Source organism: Pongo pygmaeus, chromosome 6, assembly GCF_028885625.2.
Source record: "Pongo pygmaeus isolate AG05252 chromosome 6, NHGRI_mPonPyg2-v2.0_pri, whole genome shotgun sequence".
Taxonomy (NCBI): Eukaryota; Metazoa; Chordata; class Mammalia; order Primates; family Hominidae; genus Pongo; species Pongo pygmaeus.
Genome location: NC_072379.2, coordinates 84887767 through 84909844, shown reverse-complemented (window position 1 = coordinate 84909844; position 22078 = coordinate 84887767). Strand labels below are relative to the sequence as shown.

Sequence of the window (22078 nt, the reverse complement as noted above, 5' to 3'; positions counted from 1 at the left end):
AGATGTGACTGTAGAGAGCTCTTCCTGGGGAAAGCTGATGGGACCTGGGCAAGGATCCCAGCCCTCTGCTGGCCTTATAGGCTGAGTGACTGATTTAGAGTGCTTGGGGTCAGTATGAGTCAGAGAGATTCAACTCATCTATTTTGCTGAGGCAGCTCATCTATTGGCTCTATAGTGATGTGGATATTACTGACTTTTCTCAGTTTTACATGAGGCCCATTGAAGGCCTGTCCTGAAGTTCTGCCTTCAACGTTGCTAGTGTCATAACCACCATGGAGGCATTGAAAGTAGTGTAGAGGTGAGTCTTCTCTGTATTAATTTTCTTCCCTATCCCCACTTTGAACAGCAGGTTGAATTAGTGAAATGTTGTGTGTGTGAAGCAAGTGCCCCACCTTAACTCCTGGCTTTAATTGCATTGTTGCCATGAATTTATCCTACTTTATTGTAGTAGATAGCTTCAAAATTGTGTTCCTAGCACAATCACTTTATCTGGTAAATTCCGCCTTGATTGGCTTTTGTGGGAATGGCCATTTTGTATAACATAATCCTGCTCCTTGGCTATATTTAATTGGTAGATGGATAAGCACTTGACTACATGGGCAGGTACATAATCCAAACTGGATCAATCATAGTCTCTTTTTTTCTGGCTTTGACTGAGACTACAGGTGTTAATATTTGCATCAGAGATTGGTGACTGACTGACTCTAGCTAGGACAGTTAGAGCCTTTCCTGGAATAGGCAGATAGAAACCCAGAGAGTTGAGCTGAAGCAATGAGATATAAAAACCCGGTTGCTGTGAATAGCTGTGTTTCCTGCCACGTGGAAAGAATCAGTCTGGGTGAACAAGAATGAAACTGACAAGCAGAGCAAAACAGAGACTGCAGCAAGATGCGGGTGTTACTTAAAGCCCTGGTTACAGTTGTCCTTAAGGCTGACCTGCATCTCTGCCCTTTCCAATGTGTCATGTGATTACTCCAAATTAAAACACCTATTATTATTATTTTGCTTATGTTGGTTTAAGTTAGGTTTCTGCACAAATCTTTACCACTTTTTCTTTTTTGTTTTAGTTTGATTTATGTTGCTATATAAATGCATTTATTGTATGACCCCTGAAATCTTTATGGAACAAAGCAAGTTATAAGTCTACCAATCCAGGGGGGAAATGCATATATTTATACCTTATACTGTGTGAGGACTAAAGAAAAGGTGGTAAGGGTAAAATCAGCAAGGAAAGTGAAAGTTGTGCTCAATTAACAATTTTGGTGAGTGAGAAATTTTCTAAAGGCCATTTTTAAAGTTAGAGACCTAAAGTTTGGAAAACTGACATTGTTCTCAAGTAGTACATTCTTGGAATACTTTCACTTCGATTTAACCCATTTTGAAAGGTATCTACATATGCTATCCAGAAACAGTCTCTTTCATATTGTAGACAGTCAGTAAATGTTTACTGAATGAACCCATGCAGTGTCCCTAGCTTTGAGGATCAGGATATTTCATTTAATTGACCTTAGGTAAGCTATTCAACTTTCGTAGCAGTTTCTCTTGTGTTAAATGGTTATTGAAATACAGAGGATTAAATTCAACATGAAATTTCAAAATTATTTCTGAACACCTATTGTTAATATCACTATTTCCATCTTTAGCTAGTGTTCCTTCTTTAAGAGTCTGAAGTGAAGCATTGGTTCAGTACCTTCCTCATTAGTCAGTTGCCTCACCTTGAATCTGCATGACCTGGAAAGGAGGCTATGATGTGATCCATACAATACCTCCTACCTTAACCTTCAGAATATCATCAGGACCTGTTGCATCTCGTTTTATTTTTGAGTTTTTATTTGTAATTATTTTTAAAGATATTTGATGTCTTTCATTCTTCCAAAGAACTGAGGAAAAATTTACTTATTTTTTTTTTTTGAAACAGAGTCTCAATCTGTTGCCCAGGCTGGAGTGCAGTGGGCTGTCTCGGTTCACTGCAACCTCTGCCTCTAGGGCTCAAGTGAATCTCCCACTTCAGCCCCTCAAGTAGCTGAGACTACAAGTGTGTGCCACCATGCCCGGCTAATTGTTAAAAAATATTTTGTAGAGACAGGGTTTTGCCTGTATAAAGCTTTATACAGGATCCAATGGAGCTGCATGGTAATTACAAGATAGGATGGTAGAAATCTTCATGAGCCTATTTTTTCCATTTTGCTATTTCAACTTGCTAGGAATGATTTTAGCATTGCTGTTTAATTGTTTTCAACTCTGCTTTTTCTAAAAAGATTAAAATAATAAGAAAATGGAAGAATAATGAAACCTCCTGGAAGGAAATAAATAAATCATCATGGTGGCATCAAGCTTTAGTTTTCTTTTTGGGTTGTGCAAAGTATTGCATTTTTAAAAAGTAGGGAATAAGAGAAGTATGGAGGTACATTTTTGCAGTCTTTTTAAAGACTAAACACAGTTGAGGATTTAAAAATTTCCATTTTCTTCCCATAATGGCAAAGAAAAATGAGTTGATAGAGGAAAGTATTATTCGATGAAACAGAAAAAGAATGCAAAGAGACAGGTATCAGCTTCCTAGGCCATAATGATGGTAGTAAATTGGTCAGAGAAGTGAAATCTCAGGTACGAGTCCTCAGATGACAATATTCTGGGTATAATTTTTTCTCCCATACTTAAGAATCAATGAATGAACAATTCATTTCTCAATAAAGAAAATATGATATTCTCATCCAGTTAGTCATTCAACAGGAAACATTTTGCAATAAGAAAAACCATTCTGTTTTGCTGAAAAGATGTTGAGTATCTTTTATTGTTTCAAATTGTTTCAAAATTTATTCCATGTGGTTTATTAGCAAATGAGTTATGAAGGCAGGTGTGTTTACAAAGGTTACTGGAAGAAAATACAAGATATAGAAATAAAAAATTAATTGGATTGATTATTTTAACTGGTGTTCATAAATCCAGAAATAGATTTTTTTGGCACTTATGGAGCAAAGAAAATGTCAGTCTTCATGCTGATGGCAGTGGTGGCCTGTCTGGAACAGCCACTGCCATGATGCCAGCTGCAGTGGGGGAGCAGTGCAGCTGCGGCTGTGGACCCAGGCATCCCTGTGTCCTTGGGGGCTGGGAGCAGGCAGGAGCCCCACCCTCCCAGGTGCTGCTGCAGCTGCCCAAGCCATGGCTGCAGATCTTGGCATCTCTGTGCTTTCAGGGTCCCGGGAAGCCCCTCTTCCCCCACAGGCTCCTGCTCCCTGGCCTCTCCCCACTGCTGGCAGCCGGTCTGATCTTGCAGCAAAGTTGAGGCCCAGCCTGGGCGCTGTGGCAACCTGGCTGGGTGTGCATAAGCTCAGGGCAGTGCTGACATGCCAGCCCCCTGCTGCCTTGGCCCCCACCAGACCTTGGGCACCAACAAACACAAGAGGGAGGCCAAAGGGGTTGCTGAGGGCAGCTCTGCACTGGCCTGCAGGTGCCCCTCGGCATGAACAGTCTGGGCGCCATGAACAGCAGTAGGAGGCAGACAGGCTCCTGGGCTGAAAGGGGCGGGTCCCCAGTGGAACCTCACTTTCAACAGAGAAAGCCTGAAGCCTGGGGGCCTGGCTGCCAGTCCCACAGACCAGGGTAGGAGCTTACAGTGCTTTTTCTGGGCCACCCATGGACCAATCAGCACATACTTCCTCTCCTCTGAAGTCCGTAAAACCCCCAGATTCAGCCAGACTCAAAAAAGATGACAGGATGACCAGCTGCAGAGAGGAACTACCCACCCTAGGCTTTCCTCTCTGCTGACAGCTGAACACTCATCAGGACACCCTGGCTGTGGAGAGGAGCTATCCACTGTGGGTCTCCTCTGAGCTGTTTTATCACTCAATAAAGCACCTGCTTTGCCTTGCTCACCCTCCTTTGTCCATGTACCTCATTCTTCCTGGATGCAAGACAAGAACTCGGGACCCACCAAATGGCAGGGTTAACAGAGCTATAACACAGGGCTGAAATATGCCCCTTGCTCGCCACATTGTAGGCAACAAGAAGGACAGCAGAGAGAAGGAGAGAAGAAATGCGACCCTTTGGGGAGCTCAGACCTGGGAGCTCCCCAAGCCAGGGCTGTGACACCTTCTTTGGGGCTCGGCAATTCCTGCTGTCTCCAAGTTTTTGGGCACCAGTGCATTCCTCGGTGCCAGCCGTGGAAGCTGCTTGCAGTATGCCTGGTCCAGCTGCAGCCTTGCAGGGAGCTGACACCTGTGCTGGCTCCTGGCGTTCCCTGCCCCCACTGCTGCCAGCATGCCTGGCTGTGCGCAGTGGCCGGACACCACACTTACCCACACACCCCTCACCGCTCTGCTCACCCTTGGCAGGCATGGGATCCAGGCCAGTAGCACGAGTTGAGTGCAGCCTGCCAGGCCGAGTGGGCCCAGCAGGCCCAAGCAAAACTTAGGCAAAGGCACCACCGGCCACAGAGATTTCCAGCTGGCGAAGCAACACCCTAAGAATCCTGTGACAATGCCAACACAATTCTGATTTGTTAAAAATTTCAAATGTGTCACATTTTGATAAGGCCAAACAGAGCAGAACCATGAATATGCTAAAACCTATTAAAGACTTATTTGAAATCAGGAATCAATATTTACACTATGGATATGCTGCAGGCTCCCGCATGATAGGTATGGCAGTTAGTTGAATTTTAAAGACATCGTCCATTTTGGGTATACATACCTTCAAAAGCAGGAAAATATGGAAAATTTAAATTTGCTATGCTTAAATTCTTATTAACATTTCTAACATTTTTTTTACTATCCCTTATTCTTACTTCTATCAATTATTTGCAAAATGACTTAAAAATATTTTTAAAAATATTTAAAAAAATTAAAAGGGTTTATTGGCCCCAGATGGTAAATGGTGATTTTTTTTCCTGGTATAATGAAGGTAAATGAGCTCTACTTGAGGTATTTCAGTAAGTATATCAACGTACATCAATAAGTGAATGGATAAAGGAATGACTCTAGACCCAATCAGTAAGAATGTGAGGTGACTTTCAAAAAGAATATACAATAAAAGAAAGCAAGATAGAAAGGAGATCAAAGTGAAGGAAAAATACTTCTTTATTTTCAATTTCAGTGCTTGAGAAATAGAGCCAAATATAGCTACTGTTGTAGCAACTACTGCAGTCTTCTTAGCTACAGAGAAGCCATGACTGCTCCTGTGCTGCTCATCAACATTTCAAAGTTACAAAGTGAACCCAACTCCATGCCCAGTTCAGTTACAAAGTTGGAGACAGAGTTGTGCATACCTACAGGTATGTTATCTGAAAGAAGACATTGTGAGAACATAGAGCCTCATGACTTTGAAAAAAAATATATTATACATCAAAATGCAATTTTTAATGAGTCTGCTTTCTGTTCCTATAAGCCAACTCCAACTCACTGCTTTGCAACTTGAGCCTTTATTCTTTATGCAACACTTATACTTCATTTCGTGCTGCCTTTCCCTTCTCAGTTGACAGTTCCAGTTTCCACAGAGGCAAAAAACAAAAACAAAAACAAAAAACAAAACAACAAAAACAGCTGCATTTAAATATACATTTAAAATTTATGATATATATGCAAGGATGTTTATGGCAGCATTATTGATATTACTGATGAATTTGGGATAACTTTAATGACCATAAATATGGGAAAGACTAAATAAAACACCATACACTGATATTCTGGAATATTATGGAGCCACTACAAATAATATGATACTGGTATTAAAGGCTATTCATGATTATATTTCTGAGTAAAAAGAAGGAAGTTATAGAACAATATGTTTAACAAGATCCCATTAAAAAGAAGCGATCCTCTCTCTATAGGTACATTAAATGTATATTGCATATATACAAGAATATGCAATACACACATATATTTTATACACATACATATATTACACAGTGTATGTGTTTGTGTGTTTAAAAAGACTGGAAAGATACTTGTTGGATTTGTAAGTGATTATTCCAGGGGAGTGGGAATGGAGGTAATTTTTACTTTTAATTGTAAACATTTCGGTATTGTTTAACAAGAAGGCGATACGTTAATAATTCAAAACTTTTTTTAAAGATAGAGCATATCTGCTATTGAGAGTGTACTTTATAAGTGATGTCCATTTTTTTTCTCTTTCTCTCTCTCTTTTTTTTTTTGTAGAGATGGAGTCTTGCTATGCTGCCCAGGCTGGTCTAAAATTCCTGCCCTCAAGCAGTGCTCCTGTCTTGGCCTCCCAAAGTGGTAAGATTACAGGCATGATCCACTACACCTGGCTGGATGTCCATTTTTATGTATCTTCTCTAAAAATGCATTATGTGTACAACTGGGTCTTCAGTATCTGACTTTTCATCCCAGGCTCAAATGTTTCCTAGACTCTTAAACCTGCCATTGTCACTTCTGAAGCATAGAAAAGGCATAGAGAGATAAAATGATTTAAAAAAAATCATCATCCAAGTTCTTGGTAGTGAGAAGTCAACAAACTAAATCATAATTAATATTTTGCTTAGCCACCGATGAAGTGATATCAAATCTTGTTAAATATGATTAATTAAAGCATTGTTGTAAATAAACACAAATCACTGACCACCTCAAAGCCTTTGCAGTCACTTTTGAGAAGTGCAGCTCTAAGACTGACTTGGATTTTTCCACTCCCAGTCTCATCCTCAGACAGCCCAATTACTGGGAAACACAAGGCTGAATTTGAAATTATTTTCTGGGGGCGATTTTTCTGTCCCCTTACCCCCAGTTTCAACTCAATTAAGGATGCTTTCTTGTTTGGCGATTGCCCGATTGTGGGATATCTTCATATAAATTTCCCCAAAATGGAATCATGGATAGATATGTTGTAACAAACTGTACAATCCCTGATGTTTGCTTTTTTCGAAAATGCGTTAGTTCTACCTTCTTTTTAAAAATTCATTAATTCATTTATTTCTGCGAAGAGGGAGTGCCTTTAAGTCAACACACACACACACACACACACACGAATACCCAGGTACTCAGGCCCATGCAGTCATTTACTAAACCCATCTAGGCCGGAGAGACAGTCATCCTTCAGCCCTACAAAAGGGCTCAGTGTGTGCATCTTGCGCGGAATTAGTGCAGGCAAACAGTTCCTGGAAGGGTGAACAGCTAGCTCATGTGTAAAATGATCGCACATCGGTTCCCCAGCTGCCGCAGCCCAGCGCCGGAGCCGGAGAGGCCAGGGAAGAGCCTTCCCCCGAGGCCAGCCAGGCAGAGACGCGGGAACATAAAACACATTCCAGCGGTTGGCATCTGGGCGCGCAGCTGCCAGGCGCAGCCACTGTGTGGCCGCGGGGGCTGCGGGGCGGGCGGGAGCAGAGCAGGTCCGGCGCCAGGCCTGCAGAAAGCGGCCTGCGGGCCAGTTTGGCTCTGCAGGCCGTGGCCTCATTACTGAGAGCAACAGTTTTATCTAGAAAGTGTGCTGTGGGGGATTTTGGAATCCTCCTCTGGGGCGAGGGCTTGGGGAGTAGCTTTGGCACTCCCAAGGCTCTGGGGTCGGGAGCATTCCATGTACCGTGGTGTTCATGACTCAGGCAAAAGGGAAACCCCAGAATTACCACAAAGCCATCCCAATCCTGGCTTGGCATCACCAGTCAGCTAAAAGCAATGTTTTCATTTAGCATTTAGGAGTGCACGTCTGTGTCTGTGTATGCGTATGCATATTTTTAAGAATGAATTCTCCCGATTTTCATCTTTGCAAATAGATTGGGGGTTGGGGGTAGACGGCCGGTAATGCCTATTAGAACTTCAAGGGATTGGTTTTCACATGAGAGAGCTTCAGAAATGAGAAATCGCTGAAATTATCTGGTAGCAGCTTCTGAGGGACATTTACCGTGGATTCACTTTTACATTTCAGTTCATTTGAAAGCCAGTATGGTTAAATTAACCAAAATCTAAATTAAAAAAAAATTCCACGATTCTTCCAGGCCTACTTCACATCATCAAACCAGGCCCTGCTGGAGGCCCCATTAAAATGGCAGCTCCCACTGAGAGAGAGACAAAAGCCCCCTCTCTGAATGGGGATGCTGAAACAGTGATGGACTCTCAGAACTGCTTTTTTTTTTTTTTTTAATCCATTAAAAAAAAGTTACCTCTGCATTGACTGTGAGAGAGTATTTATTTCGCTCTCCACACTGTGGGAAACAGAGGCGTTCTCCCTTATAAGGACACCCAGACCTTCTTGGGAGAGGAGAGAAATATGAATCCATAACATGGCTGAACAAATTCCCCCTCGCAACTGAATTCATGGAATGTTTCAGACGTGAACAGCTTAATTTTGGTGTGGTCTGGGACAAATTAATATGACTCAAATCCCACCTCACAGAGGAAGCATCTCCTGATGAAGTGGGTGGGGTGAGTACACTCACTTCCTTCAAAATTCTGTCGAACAATCATCTCTATTAAATTTCAATGTGTCTCACCCTCTCCCCCAGCAAGAAAAAAAAACTAAGAAAAAACACAAATAGGGAAATCAAGAACAAACTAAAAATATATCTAAAAAGCGTAACTGCAAAGTGTTCAGCAAATGATTATCCGAAATTTTAGGCTGTATGAATGATAATGAGTTTGTATACAACAGAATAAAAGCGTCTAGAGGGTAGTCCAGAAACTTTGTATTTTGGGAGTGAATACATTAAACAAGATCACTCTTCTAGGTTCTCATGAAATCCCAGTTATCATTATTCCAACCCGGAAGGCTTAGGGATGAACAAGGATATATCATTCTTTTCTTCCAGAAGATGAACTGGACTTTTCACCGTAACACTTAATCAGACACCACTCTTTTCCCATAGAGATGCTCAGTCTCTAGCAGGGAAGGACATTTATACATGAAAATGAACTGTAATGTTATCCTCTCCAGGACTAAATTTATTTACTTTTGCAAAATGGGAATAATTTCTTCACGCTTTCAAAATGGAAAAATGATTGCTAGCACATACGGGAGTAGATTCTCGAGTGAAAGTTACTATAAATATTAGATATACAGTGGGATTTAGGAACCCACTTGCATGTGGCTTACACCCGTTACCTTGTATTTACAGAAGGCAGTGGTGAGAAAGATTACTTTTCAATGATCAAAAATAGAAATCACGTTTATTTGGCTTTGAACTGCATCATATGCTTGTTCTTTCTACATATTTAGCATGTAATTATGTTTGGGTTTGATTAGTGTTAAAAATTAGATTACATTTCCTGAACCACTGATAATCAGCAGAAGTTCTTCAAGAAGCAAGATGGGTTGTTAGGCACTTTGAGGTGGAATGCCAGCCAAGATGCCATTTTTGAGATGCCCTTGGGCTCTTTAAGCACAGGAGACCATTAGAGACCATGAAATGCTGACAAACCCAGTGTGATAATACCACTCTGTGTGACAATCTCTGTAGTGGTAGAGGCTGTGTATGTACTCTAGAACAGTGCTTCCATTCTAGAGTGGGGTTCTCAGAACACATGTCCCTTTCCAGATGCATCTGCTATACATAGTTTTTCTATAAGAACACTATTTTGATCAAGAATCAATAGGAGAGACATTTAATTTAATATCACTGTTAAGAGCCTTTGAAAAATGCTTATTAATAAAAGATACAAATTTATGCATCCCCTTTTCATTACAAGAATCATACACCATCAGAGGTAAAAGGAACATCCTTCAGAATTGGTTTTCAAATGCTTTTTTTGACTTGAAATAGACTCCTTTTAAAAATGGAATAAAAAGAAATAAAAGTCTACATGGCATTCCAATATGTAAAATAATACCAGTATGTCTTACCGAACAGGGGAAATACATAGGGTTCCAGAAGTTCATTTTGAAAATCACTGTGTTAACATGTTTCCTAAAGTTCCTGAAAAAGAAACTATATGAATCATCTGAGGATGCAAAGGAATAGTAACAAACACAGAAATCCTAAAATATAGGGGAAATGGTATCATTGTACTGAGATGGCACCTACTCGTATACAGATGAAGAAATGGGAGCCTGATTGCAACAAATGGCCAAAGGCTGCACAGCTCCTTTAGGACAAATTCAGGACCCAAATTCAATGTTTTTTTCCCCAGCTTGCAGGTCACTATCTGATGCCACCTCTGGAGTCTGGAATGCCTTTGAAATCAGGCTGTATGACACTCTAATCAATTTTAATGATCTAAAGCTTTTATAAATTGGTGAAAAATTTTATAGCACAAAACTACTTTCTACATTGTTCTGTGCTGCCACAAAAATCAATCATGATTCTCAGGGATATTTTTATGTTCATATGTTGATGATAATCATTCCTTATATTTATGTAGCTCAATATGCATGGCTTAAACCACCACATGCATTCTGGAACTGGACATAGGACATGACATCCCTGACCAGTAAATCCCTTGAATGAGTGCATTTTCCCGCTCTGTGCATGTCTCCTTCTCATCCATTGTCTGTCTCCTTTTCATGCCTGTCAGGCGGTGGCCATGACTGTGCACTTATAAAGGTCAGTGACCCAGCAGAGAGGGCAGGCCCTGCAGAAGGCGTGTTGATGAAGCATTACAATGCACACTGAATTTGTTAGCTCTCTGGCTTACTCCCAGGGGCAGGCTACAATTGTTTCCTGTGTGGCATGGCACCCACCCGGAACTCTTATGGTATGGGCCATTCCAACCAGGAATCTCTAAACCACATCCTACAAAATAAACATCCCATATTTCCCAGCTCACTAGATTCTTATACCTGGCTCTCCTTCCCTTAATTTGTACACTATACCCAGTGAAATGAATTAAAACAGAGTTATCTCTTATTTACATAAACAGTCAGCCATAGGGAGGTTTTCAAGGGATTATCTGCAAAACTGAGGCCACATGGATAATAATAAACTCACATCTTTCAGGTTGAAAACTTTCAGAAGGCTGAGGTTTTAAGCCTCTTTATATTACAAATACTAAATTAAACAAAAACAGACATGGCATTTCCTTTGAGATTGTCTCAAGGAAGGCAAGCATTTATTTCTCTCTTTGGAGCATCTACCTTTTAGTAAAGCAATGATGATCTAGAAATGGAAACTTGTGATTCAAAAATAAAAGATTCACCTAAAATTTCAAGTTTGCTGTAATTTATGCTACCTGTGGAAAACTTTTTATTTAAGTGAAACAGAATGAAAAAGTTGCCTGCATATGTTCTGGTTCTGGTCATGCTGCAGTAGTTTGTATCAGACTGCCCTTCCTACAGATAACAATTGTGAACTCTGGACAAAATATAAAAAGAAAACAATTTAAACATACTGGGGAGACAAGAAAGCAGCCCAAAACCAGAGAGAATTTGATCCTTGAAATAAGGAACCACATTAGATAAAATCAATGTATTTATTGATTTTTCCAAAGGTGCTCTATACTCCACTTGGTGCAGGACAGCTAGAACTGAAGCAGAAAGCTACAGTTTTATTGACCTGAGGAGTCAAAGGATAGTGTCTGGAGCTATCACAACATCTGGAAATTGAGGGGTGAAAATCCCAGAGAGAAAGATCACAGAGGGGCTAGGTAGGCCCCAAATCTGATCATAATTTCCTCTCTAATCTTTGGTGACCCTGAACTGTACATGTCAAGGGGAAACTCCAAGGTGACCAGTGAAAAACTGTAGCTGAGAGACTGAAAGAACAGAACAGAAATTTTTAAGCTCTTGTTCACTGCACCAAGACAGAGTTTAGAGTTTGAGTCCTGCCAAGTTTGAGGGGCTTGGTAGTTTTTCAAGATTTCCACTTAAACTCTAGAAAAGTCATGCTTTAGTTATAAAGACTAGTTATCAGATTCCAGAGATTTGCTTTAGGACTAATAACACAATGGAAACAGACCCCATCAAAGCATAAAATCAAGCCTCTAAAAGTTCATTGGTGAGTTGCCAGTAATTTAAATGCCATGGACCACAAAATTCGGTACTGTTGAGGGGAAAAAACAGAAACTAGAGTTTATAATGTATTCTTTATGATGTCCAGTATACACTAAAAAAGTACTAGACATACATATGAAGAAATGGGGAAACGTGACCAAACAGTAAATGACCCAAGATGACTCAGATGTTACAAAGACTTAAAATTAGCTATTATATATTTGTTTAAGGAATTAAAGAATAAGATAGTCATAATAAGTGGACAGATGGAATATTTCAGCAGAAAAATGGAAACTAAAAAAGAATGAAATATAAATTTTCAAGCTAAAAAGTACAATGTTTGAAATAACATTTACTGGATGAATTTAAGAGCAAAGTATTAGGGAATTAGAAGACATCCATAAAAACTATCCAGTCTGAAGAATAGAGAGAAGAAAAATTACGTGAAAAAGTGTGTGAAGAGAGCTTTAAGGTCCAGTGGGAAAGTATCAAATAATCCAATATGTGTGAAATTGGCTTCCCAGAAAAAGAAGACAGGGAAAAGGAAAACATTTAAAAAATAATAGATGAATAATGGAAAAAAATCAAATTATAAATCCACAAAACTCAGCAAACCCCAAGCAAGGCAAGTACGACAAAATAAAACAAACATCTAGGCACAGTTTAGCCAAAGTTGTCACAGGAAAAAGATATGACATACAGGGATCAATGATCTAATTAATCACCTACTTTTCAACAGAAACAATGAGACAGATACAATGTAACAACATCTTTAAAGTGCTTCAAGATAAAACCTGTCCATCTGGAGTTCTACATCCAGCTAAAATATCCTTCAAAAATGAAGATAAAGGCTGAGCTGCTAAAGGTATATTAAAGGAACATTTTCAGACCAAAGGAAATAATACTAAGTACCAACTCAGATCAACAGAAGAAATAAAGAACACCAAAAATGTTTTCTCAAAAGTAGGTAAATATACAATATTTTTTCTTCATTTTTTAAAAACGTAGCTCATTGTTTAAAGCAACATTTAAAACACTGCATTGTGGCATTATAATATATGTTGATATATAGCATGTGACTGGGAATTCATGGAATGTTACTGTTTCTGGGCTTTTACATTTTACTCAAGAGGGTCAAATATTCACTCTAAGTAGGCTGCGGTAAGTCAATAATGCGTGTTATAATACCTAGAGTAATTACTTTAAAAATACAAAAATGTGTAGTTAAATCCATGGGAAAACTAAAATGAATACTATAAAAATGTGAGTAAGCAAAAATAATGTAGGAAAGGAGAAACAAAGGAAAATGAAGGGGTAAATAGACAATAAATAACAAAATGGTAAACCTAAATCCAACTGTATCAATACTTGCACTAAACATAAATGGATTAAACACTAAAGACAAATATTGCCAAATAATATAAAAAAGCAAGATTCCACCATAAACAGTCTATCAGATATGCACCTTAAATATAAAGATACAGATAGGTTGGAAATAAAAGTAAAAATATATACCATGCAAACTGTGAGCAAGAGAAACGTGATGTGACTGTGTTAACCCTAGAGAAATGCAGACTTCAAGCAAAGGAATATTAGTAGAACTTAGAAGCATTTCATAATGATAAAAGATCAATTCATCAGAAAGACATAATAATTATAAATGTATATGCAGTTAATAATAAAACTTCAACATATAAGGAGCAAAAACTGACAGAACTAAAGAGGGGACCAAACAAATCCACAATTATAAAGACCTAACATCACCCTCCCAGTAATTGAAAGAATAACTAGGTGAAAAATTAGGCTGGCAGCGGTGGCTCACTCCTGTAATCCCAGCACTTTGGGAGGTCGATGCGGGCAAATCACGAGGGGGAGATCGAGACCATCCTGGCTAATACGGTGAAACCCCGTCTCTACTAAAAAAAAAAAAAAAAAAAAAAAAATTAACCGGGTGTAGTGGCTGGCGCCTGTAGTCCCAGCTAGGGAGCCTGAGGCAGGAAAATGGCGTGAACCCAGGAGGCGGAGCTTGCAGTGAGCTGAGATCGCGCCACTTCACTGCAGCCGGGCGACAGAGCGAGACTTCATCTCAAAAAAAAAAAAAAAAAAAAAAAAAATTAATATGGGAGATATTGGTACTAAGAACCATCTTGATCTAACTGACATTCACAGAATGCTGTAACCAGTAACTTCAGAAGATATGTTCTTTTTAAGTACATAAAGAGCATTCATCAAGATAGACCATATGCTGGGCCATAAAACAAGACTCAAATTTCAAAGGATTGGAATTTTACAAATATATTTTCTTACCATAGAGGAGTTAAATCAGAAATTAATTACAATAAGATCTCTTGAAGACTGCTAAATGAACTGTAGGTTAAAGAAGAAATCACAAGAAAAATGAGAAACTTTCAAAATGAATGATAATGAACATATAACATATCAAAATTTGTGGAATGCAGGTACATCAGTTATTAGAAGAAATACACTTTGAAATGTTTATATTTTAGTTAGGCTGGGAGCGTGGCTCACTCCTGTAATCCCAGCACTTTGGGAGGCTGAAGTGGGCAGATCATTTGAGGTCAGGAGTTTGAGACCAGCCTGGCCAACATAGCAAAACCCTGTCTCTACTAAAAATACAAAACTTTATTTTTGGGTGTGGTGGCACATGCCTGTAATCCCAGCTGCTCAGGAGGCTGAGGCAGAAGAATTGCTTGAGCTGGGGGAGTGGAGGTTTCAGTGAGCCCAGATCGCACCACTGCACTCCAGCCTGGGAGACAGAGCCAGACCACTGCACTCCCGCTGGTATTTTAGTTCAAGAAAAATCAATTTTATTTTAGTTCAAGTAAAATCAATGATGTAAATTTTCACTTCAAGCCACTACAAAAAGAACAAATCAAACTCAGTTAAACCATATATATGTAAATAATAGAAATAATAAATGTAAAAGTAGAAATCAATGCAATAGAAAAGAATAAAGAAAATTAACAAAAGACACAAGTTGTTTCTTTTTTTGTGATATTATCTTATATATCTTCTTTATTATTTTATTTTATTTTTTTATTACACTTTAAGTTCTAGGGTACATGTGCACAACGTGCAGGTTAGTTACGTATGTATACATGTGCCATGTTGGTGTGCTGCACCCGTTAACTCGTCGTTTAACATTAGGTATATCTCCTAATGCTTTCCCTCCCCGCTTCCCTCACCCCACAACAGGCCCTGGTGTGTGATGTTCCCCTTCCTGTGTCCATGTGTTCTCATTGTTCAATTCCCACCTATGAGTGAGAACATGTGGTGTTTGGTTTTTTGTCCTTGCGAAAGTTTGCTGACAAGTTGTTTCTTTGGAAAGAGTAATAAAATTTATAAACTTCCAGAAAAGCTGATTCAAGAAAAAAAATGGAAGCAGAAATTACTAATATCAGGAATAAAATAAAACTGTAGAGCCTATAGACCAGCAGTCTCCAACCTTTTTGGCACCAGGGACCAGTTTTGTGGAAGACAATTTTTCCATGAAATGACTGGGGAGTGGGTGGTTTCGGGATGAAATTCTTCCACCTCAGATCATCAGGTATTCAATTCCGATAAGGGGCGTACAACCTAGATCGCTTGCATGCACAGTTCACAATAGGGTTAGTGCTCCTATGAGAATTTAATACCACCGCTGATCTGACAGGAGGCAGAGCTCAGGCAGTAATGCTTGCTCGCTCACTGCACACATTCTGCTGTGTGGCCCAGGTTCTAAGAGGCCAAGCACCAGTACCTGTCTGTGGCCTGGGGATTGGGGACCCCTGCTATAGACATTAAAATAATAAAATAAGGGTGACTTATGTCTTTATGACAGTACTGGAAAAATTGGGTAAACGTACAGTAAAAATGATCCTCATCTTCTACCTCACATAATACACAGAAATTAATCAGACGGATTATTACAGATCTGAACCTAAAACCTAAAACTTGAAAGTTACTAAAAGAAAACATAGGACAATATTGGACCCATTAATTAAAAACAGTAAGCCATAGACTGCGAGAAAATATTTATAATACCCATATCCTACAAAGGATTTATATAGAGAATACATAAATAACTCTTACAAGTCAACAATTGGAAAAACAAATAAGAAGTGTAATAGATAGACAAAATGCTTGGACAGATACTTCCCAAAAGATATGTACAAGAATAAATGCTCAAATATCATTAATCATCAGGGACATAAAAATTAAAACTATAATAATATATCATTTTATATCAAATGTTGGTGAGACTGTGGAACCCCTAGAAATTTTGTACAGTGCTGATAAATATACAAAATGGTACTGTTTGGTAATTTCTTATGAAGTTAAACATAGAACAACCTTATCACTCAGCATTTCTACTCCTATAAACTTAGCCAAAGGAACAGAAAATATGTCCACAAAAATATGTGCAGGAGGGTATTCATGGAAACTGGGATTTATTGAAGAGAGTATATGGGAATTTTCTGAGGTGATAGAAATATCCTCTATTACATTTACCAAAACTCATTGACTTGTATGTATACTTAAGATTTGTGACCTTCACTGTATGTTAATTTTAGCACCTCCCTCCCCACAAAGCCAAGAAACAAACCTCATGAATGCTACTATTTCCCCTTGAGAAAAAGCAACAATGTCACAAAACATTGATAAAAGGGAGTGAAAAGTATTCTTAAATGAAGATCCTGAAGCCTTTGTATACTTTCTAGTCATTGCTCCCATTTGTCTGTTTCGTGAAAATAATAATAGTTTCTATTTATGTAAAAGGTTTAAAAGAAAGCTAAACTAAAAACTGGTAGAAGCATAACTCCCTAGACACTTAGGAAGACAATTTAGCAATGCCTGTGAAAACTCAAATTGCTCTTACCTTTGACCCAGCAACCCCTCTTGTTGACACCTGTTCCACAGAAATATTCACATTAAATGTATAAAGATAATGTGGACAAAATTTCCACTGTAGCATATCTTGGAACAGGAGCAAACTAGAGACTGCTAAATGTCTACTGACAGGGGAAGAGTTAACAAACTAAGGAACATCTATGCTAACAAATACTGTGCAGCTGTTAAAAGAAAATATAAATATTAGATGTCTATAAGACAGTCTTGTGTGAAAGAAGCAGGCTGCAGAACAAAATGCACACAATATTATCTGTTTTGAAATAACTTCCTCCATTCTCTCTTCTTTTTCTCTGCTTTTCTCCTTCCTTTTTCTTTGTGAATGCATAGAAAATGACCCGAAGGATACACATTAAACTTTTATCAGTGGTTACCACCTGGAGAGAGGGTGTGGAGAGGTGGTGAGAACTTTCATTTTTTTTTTGCTTTCTATATGCCTATATTGTTTGATTTGTCTTCTCAATGGATGTGTGGTTGTTTTGTAATTTAAAAAAGAAAAGAGTGGCTTGCACCTGTAGTCCCAGCTACTTCTTCGAAGGCTGAGATTGGAGGATCGCCTGAACCAAGGAGGTGGAGACTGCAGACGGGATCTCACCACCGTACTCTAGCCTAGGTGACAGAGTGAGACCCTGTCTTTAAAAAAGAAAGAAAGAAAGAAAGGAAAGAAAGAAAATAAAAGAAGAAAAAGACAAAAGGAAATGAAGGAAAAGGAAAGTGAAGGAAGGAAGAAAAAGGAAGGAAGAAGAAAAAACAGAAGGGAGGAAGGAAAGAGAGGGGAGGGGAGAGGAAGGAAAGGAAGAGCTGGGAGGGGAAGGAGAGGATGGAAACAGGAAGGGAGACCGCAGGTCTCTGAAATGCAGACGCAAAGACAATCTAATCGTCAATGTTCTGAATTGCTCAGGGCTTGGCAGAATGATCCCTCTAGTCTATGGACCATAGATTTGATCTCTGCACCTTGAGAAGGTAGTGAATATTTCTTATTTTTAAAGACAGAGTAGTCAATTCCACAACTTCCCTTGGTAACATTTTTATGTATACTGATCTTTATCTTCAGGTTATTAATTTCTTATATCTGAGTACTTCTGTGCCCAGGCTAGAAACGGAATCACTGATCATCACATATCATCACACACAATGTTAACTTTCAGTTAATCTCGTTAATGTTAAAGGAGGAACAATGACTTGGAGGACGAAACTCCCCCACCACCACCCCATAAATAAATAAATATATATATGTATTTTATATATATATATATATATATATATATATTTATCCTATCACTTTAAAGCCAGAAGAACTTGAAGAACAGTGGTGTACTGTACCTGTACAGCCTTGGAGTCAGGCAAGAATGAAAGCCAGCTCTGCCTCCTACCAGCTGTTTGCTTTGGGCAAACTAATTAACTTTCTTGAGCCTCAATTTCCTTATTTGGAAAATACAATCATAATAGTAATGATGATAATAACAACTCCTGACTTGCAGGCCTTTTGTGAGGATTACAAATAATTAATTGGCCAGGACTTTGAGTATTATAAAGAATTAATTGGCCAGGTTCACCCCTGTTATCCCAGCACTTTGGGAGGGTGGGGTGGAAGGATCCCTTGAACCCAGGAGTTTGAGATCAGCCTGGGCAACATAATGTGACCCCGTCTGTACAAAACAAACAAACAAACAAACCAACCTGGGTGTGGCGGCGCATGCTTGTGTTCCCAGCTACTCCAGAAGCTGAGGCAGGAGGATGGCTTGAGTCCAGGAGGTTGAGGCTGCAGTGAGCCATGATTGTGCAGTGGCACTCCAGCCTGGGTGACAGAGTGAGATCCTACCTAAGAAAAAAAAAAAAAGAATTAATGAAAGCACCCTGCTCATAGTAGGTGTTTAATCATGATTATATTTAATGGGACCCCCTAAAGTAGCCTAAAATGCTACTGGAGATAAGAACCCATCTCTCTTTACTTCAAGGTCATAACTCCATAACTGTTTGTTTCAAGGTTGGATCTCTTTACAACAGGCTTTTGTGAGATAGTCTCTTAATGATAACATTTGGGCTATTAGTAATTTACTGACAGTTGCTCACAGCTACCTGCCTTGTTGAGATCCATTTTATAGTTCATAAGAGCCTAATATGCATGTATTCTGGGATGTGAAGGGTTATTCTTTAGATGAGGATTGTGGACAGCAGATGTCCTTTAACCTCACTGGAAAAGTCCACACTACAGGAAATGGGATTACACTTCATCAGGAGGGATTTAGGTTAGATGGGAAGAAGAACTTTCTGACTGATGATTTCCTTCCTTGAAGTCTTTAAAAATAGACTAGTTCCCCATTTGTCAATTTTCAAGATGCTGGGGGTTAGAATAGATGGTTTTTCAAGATCTCTTTTAATTCCATGTATTGCTTACGTAACAGGGCTGTATTTCTAAGAGCCACAAACTTTATTGCAAATGTGTATAGAGACAATTTAGAGACCCTATTTTTTTTCCTAAAGCAATAGGAAATGCTTTCTGTTCTTGCCTGCCTCTTGAAGGGCCTATAGAATAACACAAAATTGCTTTAGCAAGTTAAAGAATAATTAATGGAAAATATGCAGAAAGAGATTTTAAAAACTATTGTGCAATAAAAATTTATATTTGTATTGCACATTAAAAATGTTACTATAGGTATGATTATTTACTCATTATTGGATTTTGAGTCAAACCTAAAACGGCATCTAATTGAGTCTGAAATCTAATTCGTTGAATGCCATTGAGTCTTGAACCCACTGTGCTGAAAAATGAGAATAAATATAAAGTAACACTGCCATCTAATGGATTCTATGTGTTACTGCCATTGTCTGAGGCAACATTTAAACTCAGATCTAATTCTAATTAATCATTGATATATTCCACCACCTTATTTTGTGTTTTTAATTCACCGTTTTTTTCTTTGTATTTTTCCCCTATAATCTGTTGGATTGATTTTTAAAATTCTTTCTTTTGTCATTTTAGGATATATTGTATCACTGTTTTCTTTTATATTTTATCCCATACTATTTTTATTATGAAATAGTTCAAATATACAAATGAGTACATGATGACTTATGTGCCTGCACCTTAGCTTTATGAAGTTTTAATAAACCTAACTTTCTGCTATAAGTGCTTCAGATTTTTTAAAAGGAGAAAACATTACAGATTTAGTTGAAGACTGTATATTTCTTCTCAATTCTATTTCCCTCTGTCTCCAGAGTTCATCTTTCTCATCAGTTTGATGGTTATTAATTCCACACATGGTTTAAGGTTTTATTCTGTGTTTTCTAATTAAACAATATATTTCAGCAGTTTTAAATTAAAAAAATGTTTATACAAATAATATATCTGCTGCATTAACATATTTCTGATATTCATTCATGTTGATTCATCTACTTCTGGCTGATCATTTTAATACCTGTATAGTAATATTACATTTATATATGTACATTTTTTCCAACTTATTCTCCTGTTGATGGACATTGAGTATTTTCCTCAAGTTTTCCTTTTATCAAGCAATGTTAGAATGATGTTATTTTACATTTCTTCATGTACACATATGTGAGAATTTCTGTAAAGTGACTCATTTGCTTATGCATCTCCTAAAATAATCTTGAAAAACTATGTAATTCCTTAAACATTTTATTTTAGAGACAGGGTCTTGCTATGTTGCCCAGGTTGGAGTGCAGTGGTGTGATCACAGCTCACTGCAACCTCAAACTCCTGGGTTCAAGTGATCCTCCCACCTGAGCCTCCCAAGTAGCTAGGACTACAGCTGCATGCCATCACACCCAGCTAATTTTTAAAAACATTTTTTGTAGAGATGGGGTCTTGCTATGTTGCCCAGGCTGGTCTTGAACTCCTGACCTCCTGTGAGGTCAGTTGATCCTCCTGCCTCAGCCTCCCAAAGTGCTGAGATTACAAGTGTGAGCCACTGTGCCTGGCCTCCTTGAACATTTTCAAGATAACATTAAAAATTTTTTATTTTAAATTTCAATAGTAGAAAATGATATGGTTTTTGGTTTATTAAAATATTAATATTTTAAAATACAATGGTTCAAATATTGAGGCAGCACCACCATCAGTATAAAGAAACATGAAGATGCTCTATTGGAGTAGTCAAACTTTACATTGTTCCTTTTTCTCCTTACACTCACATTTCCATTTCACTCCACAGAGTTTTATCCCAATGCATTCCTTTAATGTATGAAAATATTTTCTCAATCATCTTCATATTTTTCCATAATAGACTATAAATCAAAATTTTAAAAAACATTTTTTCTCTGTGATTAAAAGACTGAGAAGTAAAACATTTTATTCTGTATTGAGTTATTAGCACTATTATTAGTAGTATAAAATTAGTCAAAGCAAGACAATAATTATTTTGATAAGTATTAAGCATAAATATTAAAACTTTAAATATTAAAAACATATTTTGATGAAATATGTTTGAGCTTCTTTTTCAATTACAGGCATACCTCAGAGGTAGTGCAGGTTTAGACAGTGGCATTCTGTCTAAAAACCAATGTATATACTTAAATTAAAATACTTTATTGCTAAACAATGCCAGCAACCATCTGAATCTTCAGTGAATTGTAATCATTTTACTGGTAGAGGGTCTTGCCTTGATGTTGGTGGCTGCTGACTCTTCAGGGTGGTGGCTGTTGAAGGATGGGGTGGCTGTAGCAATTTGTTAAAATAGGATAATGAAGTTTGCTACATCCATTGACTATTCCTTTTATGAAAAATTTCTCTGTCTTGCAATGCTCTTTGATAGCATTTTACCCACAGTAGAACTTCTTTCAAAATTTGGGTCAATTGTTTTAAACCTGCTGCTGTTTTATCAACTAACTTTATGTATAATAATATTCTAAATCCTTTGCTGTTATTTCGACAATGTTCACAGCATCTTCACCAGGAGTAGATTCTATCTCAAGAAACCACTTTTTGGCTCATCTATAAGAAGTAACTCCTCAACTGTTAAGATTATAGCAATTCAGTTACATCTTCAGGCTCCACTTCTAAATCTAGTTTTCTTGCTGTTTCCACCCCATCTGCAGTTACTTCCTCCACTGAAGTTTTGAGCCCCTCAGTCATCTATGAGGGTTGGAATCAACTTCTTCCAAACTCCTGTTAATGCTGGTATTTCAGCGTCCTCCCATGAATCACATATATTATTTCTTAGTGGCATCTAGAATGGGAATTCTTCCCAGAAGGTTTCAAATCACTTTGCCCAGCTCCATTAGAGGAATCACTATCTATGACTGTTATAGCCCTACAAAATATATTTCTTAAATAATG

General features: G+C 38.2%; 1 long non-coding RNA gene across 1 annotated transcript in view; it reads left to right on the top strand.

The window, feature by feature from the left end:
• The first annotated feature begins 239 nt into the window (after positions 1 to 239).
• LOC129041264 (uncharacterized) overlaps positions 240 to 22078 on the top strand; it is a 59374-nt gene continuing 37535 nt past the window's right edge. Inside the window, exons 1-2 of the long non-coding RNA XR_008503829.1 lie at positions 240 to 298; positions 6153 to 6233. This is a non-coding gene — a long non-coding RNA (uncharacterized LOC129041264). The remainder of the gene's footprint in view (positions 299 to 6152; positions 6234 to 22078) is intronic.